At 26.1% G+C, this 8,535-nt stretch overlaps 1 long non-coding RNA gene across 1 annotated transcript; it reads right to left on the bottom strand.

The window, feature by feature from the left end:
• Positions 1 to 5,051: 5,051 nt before the first annotated feature.
• LOC112713045 (uncharacterized) lies at positions 5,052 to 7,716 on the bottom strand. The gene is made up of 6 exons (XR_003158062.2): positions 6,956 to 7,716; positions 6,771 to 6,863; positions 6,508 to 6,631; positions 5,925 to 6,029; positions 5,452 to 5,517; positions 5,052 to 5,355 (listed from the first exon to the last, which is right to left on the bottom strand). It is a non-coding gene; the product is annotated as an uncharacterized lncRNA (long non-coding RNA).
• Positions 7,717 to 8,535: the final 819 nt, after the last annotated feature.

Below are 8,535 nucleotides of genomic sequence, written 5' to 3'. Positions count from 1 at the left end.
GCAAAAAGTAAAGAATTATCGCAAAGTGATTATTTTTTTGTAGGCCTAATAGAGATAGAATCTAATATTGCAATACCCAAACAAAATCCATCATCCCCATACGAAAACAACAACAGATATTGCAAGGCTAAATAAAATGGGTGAAAAACATCAATCCGATTGGAGCTTTCTAGTTTGACTCTCTATAATAATATCTCTATCTTTACTTAGTTGTTCGACATCAGCAACAATCAATGCAGCCACTTCATATGCAGATGGCAAGTTGTATGTCCTGCCATCTATAGTCCTTTTACTAATCAACTTAAATTTTATGTCTGTGTAATTTTTCTGTTGGTACCTATCTCTTGCATAGTGAAAACTCTTTGCCAAACTATTATATTTATCTAGCATGTTTCTTAATATTGTCACAATTTTCCTATCCCACTCATTTACAGCTTCATTAGAACTACAAAAAAAACACAATAAAATTTATGTTATTCTCTCTCACAGATAAAAAAATTAAAATATTTGATTGGTTGCATGAAAATTACCAAAGTCTGCCTATCCGATTATCAATCTCGTTTTCTGTGTCATAGATATATAGTTGGGCAAAAGTTGGTCATAGACTATCCGAAAGAAGCAGGCTACCAATGTTATGGTAGTTTTGACTTCCAAACTTAAAAATTAGAGGAGCAGTCCCATTGTTCACCCTACGGTCAATTTTTTCGGCCATTGATATAAAACAAAATATTGAATTAAATGCCTATATTTTTTAGAAAATGAATACTTCGTTGATCTCCTTCAATATGAAGCTAAATGAGCACATCAAGAGACACAGAAAGTAAAGAAAGCTCAATCTTTTCTTCCATACAACATGATGAAAATTTTGGTTGCAGTGACTGTTTGGATTTAGCAAGCTTTTTATTAGGCCACATCCATGCTTTATAATGTTGACATTGATAAATAGGATCTTTTATATCACACACACCTGTCGAATGAACTCTCTTTAGATATTCAGTTGTCATATCGATGCAATTTAGTCCATGATATACACAAAGATACAAATAAACATACAAATAAAATTTGTACATACCGTCTAAAATTTTTGAGGATGGTATAAAATAATCTTCTAAATTCACAACCAACATTGAATCATCATAAGCATTAACAACTATAATCAATAAAAATTATAAAAAGTGAAAACATATATGTTGATGTATTACTAATAATTCATATCTCTTACAAACTACTAACTTAAATTCTTAATATAATAAAAGATTACCTTCATAATCAACAAAAGGGTCAACATTTTGGCCACTATGTGTGTCACCGCTTGGTGGGTATACCTTAACAGTCGATAAGTTTACATCTTCATAAAGTTGTGTCAAATTAATAGCCACCAAAATAACAATAGAAGAAGATTGTCTTTTTTGCTTTCCATTTATAGTAGAATTTCTTGACAAAATGTTTAATTTTATTCAATTAAACGTTAGACACTATAAAAAAGAAAAGAATATAATAATTATTACCGTCTTTTCTAAATTACCGTCCTGTTAGGCACGATCTTTGGGAACCGCAGTGTGATGAAAGATGATTTTGCAGAATGACTTCCGTTAGATTATTGGTAGATCCTTGTACACAGGTGTATGTTAGAATTGTAATAAATTTATGTTATATAAATAATTTTCGATGAAGCATACTTTTTTTAAATATTGGTGCATGAATCATTTGGTAATCATTAATTATACGTATTATTTGTTAAGACGGACAGTAGAGTTCTTGTCAATAAGGGACTCGTTGGTAAAGTTGAAAATTGTTTAGATCTTATCTTTGATGTAGAAGGTCTTACATAAATAGGAAGAATATTTTTCTGTCCAATTTCATGCGACGCACAATGTACATCATACATAGAGAGTTGCTTCCCTATGAATGAGTAATGAGAAATATATAAAAAATTTTCATCATTAAACTGATATTTCAAAAATTAGATAAATATGAGTCAATTACAATGAGAAAAATGTCACATTTATCTCCACTTCATTATAAACTGAGAATATTAGATGAGGTACCAGTTTCTTGACGCATTGTTCTTTGACTTGCAGCAATATATTGCACATTTTCATGTGCGTCAAAATTTGTATTAGTGTTGTTCTTCCATACTGTTAAGTCAAGAAAAATAAATAAAACACAAATAATTATTCAATTAACTAATCTCGTATTTGGTTTTATATAATTTTAGTAGTATATTTCGTAGTTAACAAAAAAAAATTATATTGGTTTAGTTTAATTTAATTATTTTTGAAATTAATAAACTAAATCAATGATTATCTATATCATATTATTTAAAATATACCAAGTCATAATTTAAAAATAAATAAAATTTAATTTAAATAATAAATAAAATTCTAAATTTAAATATAATTTTAAAATCATAAATTATTTAAATCCAATTAAATAGAGCTAAACTAAAGCATCAAATTTTATATTTCTCCAGTTAGTACAGAGTTTTATGTATTACTTTAGATTAAATAGTATATCATTCTAAATCATGATTGATTATATGTTAAATAATATTAAATAATTAATTAACTTAAATAATATCTAAAAATTTGAAGATTGCATAGTTTAAATCTAATTTATAGTTTATTAAATATGAATTTGAAAGAAATACTTTTATAAAGATGAATAGTTGTTCAATCATTAAATTAAAATATTTAAAAAATTATGTATAGTACAAACTACTTTGTTAATATTCTTAGTAATGATAATAGCTTAAATTGTATTTCTCTTAAAAAAAAAGAGAGAAATAAAAAAGCCTCACAAAAAACACTCAGCAGAAGCACAAAAAAGAATAAATTCATTATTATCAAATCTTTTTTGTTTTTTTGCTAAAATTATCCTTCATCTTAGCCTTACAATCTTAGATTGTATGACTGAAGTTGGATACATTATCGTTGTTAATTCACTTATTCATAATATATTTCTCCTATAATAATGAGCTACAAATACAAATTTTAAAATTTTAATACAAATTTTAAAATTTTAATACAAATTTTAAAATTTTAATACAAATTTTGATGTTAAATTTTAAATATTCATTAACTTATAATACTAATTATCTATTGATTAATTTATGAAGTATCATTTTTTACTTCAAAAATAAAAAATTTAATTTTTAAATATGTAAAAACATATTAACAGTGACTTTTAGTTCACAAATTAATAATTTAATTAAAAATACTTACATATATATATATATATATTTAAATATAGCTGTTTTAAGTAAACTAATTTTTATATTATATATTGTTAAATAATTAATTAAAAATATAAAAATATACACTTATGTACAACTATTTTTAAACTTGAATTTAGAAGCGATTAATAAATCATATTTTTTAATCTAAATAACAAAAAAATTAGTTAAGCACAAAATATTCGACATATAATAATTTTAGTCATTTAAAATTTAAGTATCGAAAATTGAATTAATTATTCGAAATTAAGAATAACTTTATGGTATGTTTCAATAATAATAATAATAATAATAATAATAATAATAATAATAATAATAATAATAATGCACACATGACAGGTAATATTATTTATCTGTTAAGTGACATGTAGTTTTTGAATTTAAATTATAAATAATAAAATAAATTTTTGAATAATTAAATTAAGTGAATAATAAAATTATTATCTAAATTAACAAATTTTAATCAATCTGATAAAAAAAATTAAACTTTAGACATAGTGCATTGTGCAGTAGTAACACTTATAGAAAGTGCCTAATAGCCTAGTTTATTTTTAAATATTTAACAATTATACAAATATTATTTATTTTTAACTACTATACTAATAATTTACAACAAAGAAAAATTTTAAAATTTTATACTTGTAATTTTATACATATAATGCAAAAAATGAAACCTTATTTATTTTAGCTATGTAGCTAGTTATTTTAAAAAAAGTTGATCTTGGTCATACAAATTCTATTGTCAAAGGCCCATCTTTTTTACTATCTCAATAGAAAGGTTAAAAGAGATAGAAAAATGATTTCTACGAACTAAAATATTAACATTTTGTATGTAAGACTACTCAAGCAAAATAATATCAAACATGTGAACCGTAAAAAAGTATAAATCACAGAAAATTTGAATAAATTAAAATGAAAACACTAATCAATAGAAGGTTGATCAACACTTAAAAATTTTATTTAAAATAAAAAATAAAACTTACATAAAGATGTGGTGTAATGTGCAATAATAACGCTTCCAAAAAATGTCTAATAATCAAATACTCAATATGATAATTGTATGTAATTGTAGAGTTCTAATATAAAGCTATTGTATTTTGAGCGGGGCTAAAATTTTAATGTGTAAATGTTATAATTTGTTGGAAATAATCAAAGAAATTATTTTATTTCAAATAAAAAATTTCTTTTTTTTGAGAGAAATAAAAAATTTTCATTTAGGGGTTCATATATAAATATAACTTAACTTACTTTAGTGAGCTACAGCTGCACACAACACCAAAACCCTAACAATTACTCTCACTCAGCAACCACTCTTCTTTTTCACATGTCAGAAGATACACCCATGATTTTTTGCTCCTCCCTTGCATATCTCACTTTCCACTCTCACATGATGCAAGGTTAAAAAAAAAGCAGTAAAATAAAAAATATGTCTAATTATTTTGTTCGACTATAGGCTGTAGAATAAAAAATATGACTAATTACTTCTCCCTATAAAGTTAGTCTTATTCATGTACTCAACTCAATAGGTTATATCAGTAGTATTTTTTATTTGATAATTTAACATCTAAAAAGAAGTTAAAGCTATATTTAGTGAATACTTTTGTTTTGTAAGTATGTGCAGCAAAATTAAAGTTTATTACTCCAAAACGTACAACAACAACGACAATAATAATAATAATAATAATAATAATAATAATAATAATAATAATAAATATTTATTCAAAGAAAATTCACTCAAGTCTTGGATTAAATAAATAAATAAACCAAACAATTCGTGTTTCAAGTTCTAATTTATAAATTAAGGTCAACAGAAAGATTAAAGAGAAATAAACTACTTATATATGGTAGATTCTAATGTCTCTCAAAGGACTATAATTCATTCAAATAATAGTTTAAATAAATTATTCTTATATCTTATAAATTGAACTGCCTAGAGACGTGATGATTTAGTCCTCCATCACAACCCACTTTCTTTTCTTAGATTTGGATGAAACTGACTCGTCTCCAATATCTTCCGTATGTTTCTTAGTTTTGAGAATTTTGGAATTATGTTTTCCATCAATTGCAGATGATGGAGTTTTTATTTCAGACTCATTATCACACGCCTGGGATATGTCATCCTGCACCAATAATAATAAAAATAATAATATTTTAGTTACTATATAGACTAAGAGTATCATTATAACTATTTAAATCGTAAATTATTTGACACAAACCTTGGAACGGTCATATGGGCCAGTAGACAGGCTCAATAGCTCAGAATTTTCATGCAACAAAAGACCCTACAAAACAATTGATTCAATAAAAAGACATCATTAAAATATGGCTGATCTATTTTCACGATACTGAAACCAAAGAAAAAGTTATTAGCAGGAGAGGGTTATAGGGTCAGGATTGTATTTATCCAGGAAAGCAGAGACCAAAGAATCCTCATTAGCCATCCTCAGCATATGAATCACATATGGCTTATAAGAGTTTAGATTCCTTATTTTGAGTTGCACTTTAAAGATGAACTTAATATCCCTAAGCTTATTAATCTCTTTGGAGCAGGAATTTTTCTCAACATCCTTCGCATTTAGCAGAAAAAAATTCATTCATGCTCTCATAAACAATAAACATTAAGGTAGAGTTTAAAATAAATAACACAAAAAAATGAATATGACATCAAACCTTAGTCATACAAGACTACCTAAGGTCATTGGCAGAAACTCCAAGCAATTTTGCAGCTCCTCCATCGAATAAAACAAAAGAGGCAGTATCTGTATGGTCAATCACCCTTACGTGGATGTTGTGCCTATTATTTACCAAAGCATTTACAATTCAAGAATAATATACTACATGAATTATACCAATACATATACTGCCTATAGTAAGTTATTATTGAATTGGACACAATTATATTTTTTAATGCCTTATTCAAGAGTCTCGAATCCACACGGGGGATTAGTTTAACAACACATCATAATCCCAAACAGCATAACTCACAAAAGATATTATGTCACTTTACTATATCTATCCACCTTTCAATGACAATAAAACTCTTTCATTTGATTAATTAAGTTTAACTCTTGATTTATGTTATGATAGAAAAGAGATGGATAGCCATACTTAAAATTAATTATCTTTAATAGATTAGGATAACTAAATGACAAATGATAGAAGTCAACAATAAAATTTCTCAAAAAATAATACAAATGATTAGTTTATACCATAATTTTCTTAGATAAAGAGTATGTAGTGCGTGAATGTTCAAGAATTAGTTTGAGTTATACCTTGGCACATAAAACCCGTAGTCGTCAACGCATTTGAGACAGAAATATCTTTTCTCAACTTTCCTTAAGCCACGACGGCACTTTTTACATTCTTTGTACCACCAACCAAACTCAGTCTCAACTTCTTTAATTGTCCCGGCAGTAACAAATACAACATCTTAAAATTGATGGATGCAAGGGTATAATACGACCATTGAGATTATAATTCAACAAACATTAGATATAATAATTGGCAAAAAGGGAGACTAATAAAGAAATTTTACTTGATTATACTCCTTTATTTCGGCAATTAGCTTGTAGCCTGACAGACCAGCGGCATTATTCCTTATTCGTCAATAGATTCCAATTTGTTCACTCTTGAATTTTTGAAATTTTCTAATAGTTAAATAGTCACAAAAATCCTTGTATAAATATTTTGCTGCCCAAACTATTAATTTATACACTGTACCTTGCAAAAAAATTCCTGACAGCTGAAAACTCCTCATTGATAAAAAACTTAAAATTGTAGTATGTGTTGGAAACACTCATAATTCCTATAAAAAGACATAGCAAATTAAAAAAAATATTAGAAGCATATTATGATGCTTAACATGTATTCAAACACCGCATAAAATAAACAAACCATTAAAATTTTTCATCTTACCTATTTGGAGAATAACCACATAAGTAAGACACGAGTGTTCCTTTAGATATTTGAGCAAATCAAGAGTAAAAAATTGCCACAATATAACCCTTAATTTCTGTCCATCTCTATTAAAAATAGTAATGCTTGTAGCTTAAAGAGAGGCACAAAATTCCAAAAAAGATTTTAAAACAAAAACCACTATCTAAAAAATATTAAGCATTATTCAAGATCATCATGTTTTATGGTGATATAACTTGATGACTTCCTGTCCCTTGTGAACTCGATCAATTTGTCCTTAGAAGCAAGCTTACTACATCTGCAAAATAGTAATAATTTTAAATGTAGATGGATCTGGTACCACTTCGTACAAGTGCTTTAGATCAATTTAAAAATAGACAAACTAAACACATCACAAACTAAATAATTAACTAAAACTACACATGTCTAACCCGAAGACCCACTTCCATCCAATATGGAAAAAGAAGGTTCAAAAGCAGTACAACCAGAGGCATTCGCACAAAAAATATTAAACGCAAACATTTATTCAAGACTAGTCTAACAATAAAAACACTTAGAAAATACGAAAAAACTACCCACAGAAAAACTAATTCAATCAAAACCAACTACTCATACATATGGATAAATTTATATTAAATTTATTACAATAACTCGTCTTGGATACTAAGATGGGATAATGCTTAGTAGTAAATAAATTAGTTTATAATGACCCAAATCGATACTCTAAAAATTACAAATAATTAAATATGGACATTAAAAAAATTATCATTGACTGTGTGATGCTCCTATTGAAAAAAATAACTTAATAAATATATTGAACTAATAACATTGGTGTTAATCAATTATTTCTAGCTTTTTTTTGTTACCAATGATACTTTTAAAGGCACCAATTTTTTAATTGCTATATATAAAATTTGCCTTTAGATGTGTTAAAATAAAATACATAAGAATAAAAAACAAAGTCATTACCAAATTGAAGAAAAGTTTCACTAAATAATATAATTTTTTTGGTACTATACCTATAACAAAAACAACACATCAGCCAATTCAAATAACATACATTAAATATAGATATATTATATAATAAATCATATCGATAAAATTATTTTGCTTAAAAAATTAGCTTTCAAGAAATTAAACATCACATGCGTTATAAATTACTCTAACAAAGTACTTACCAACTAAATAACCATCTTTCTTAGACTCTGCATGAATTTTTTTGAACAAAATAAAATTGAATTCATTCAACAGAACTGAAAAATCTTGTATCAGATGCACAATCGTGTCACTCTTGAAGTGAATTCTAAATCGTGTCTAGTAGGCTTGAATTTGATGGTATTCAAAGCAACTGTGAATTCAACGGTATTGTTATGTTGAACAGTTGA

Source organism: Arachis hypogaea, chromosome 9 (genome assembly GCF_003086295.3).
Source record: "Arachis hypogaea cultivar Tifrunner chromosome 9, arahy.Tifrunner.gnm2.J5K5, whole genome shotgun sequence".
NCBI lineage: Eukaryota > Viridiplantae > Streptophyta > Magnoliopsida > Fabales > Fabaceae > Arachis > Arachis hypogaea.
This window is presented reverse-complemented; position numbering and strand designations above follow the sequence as displayed.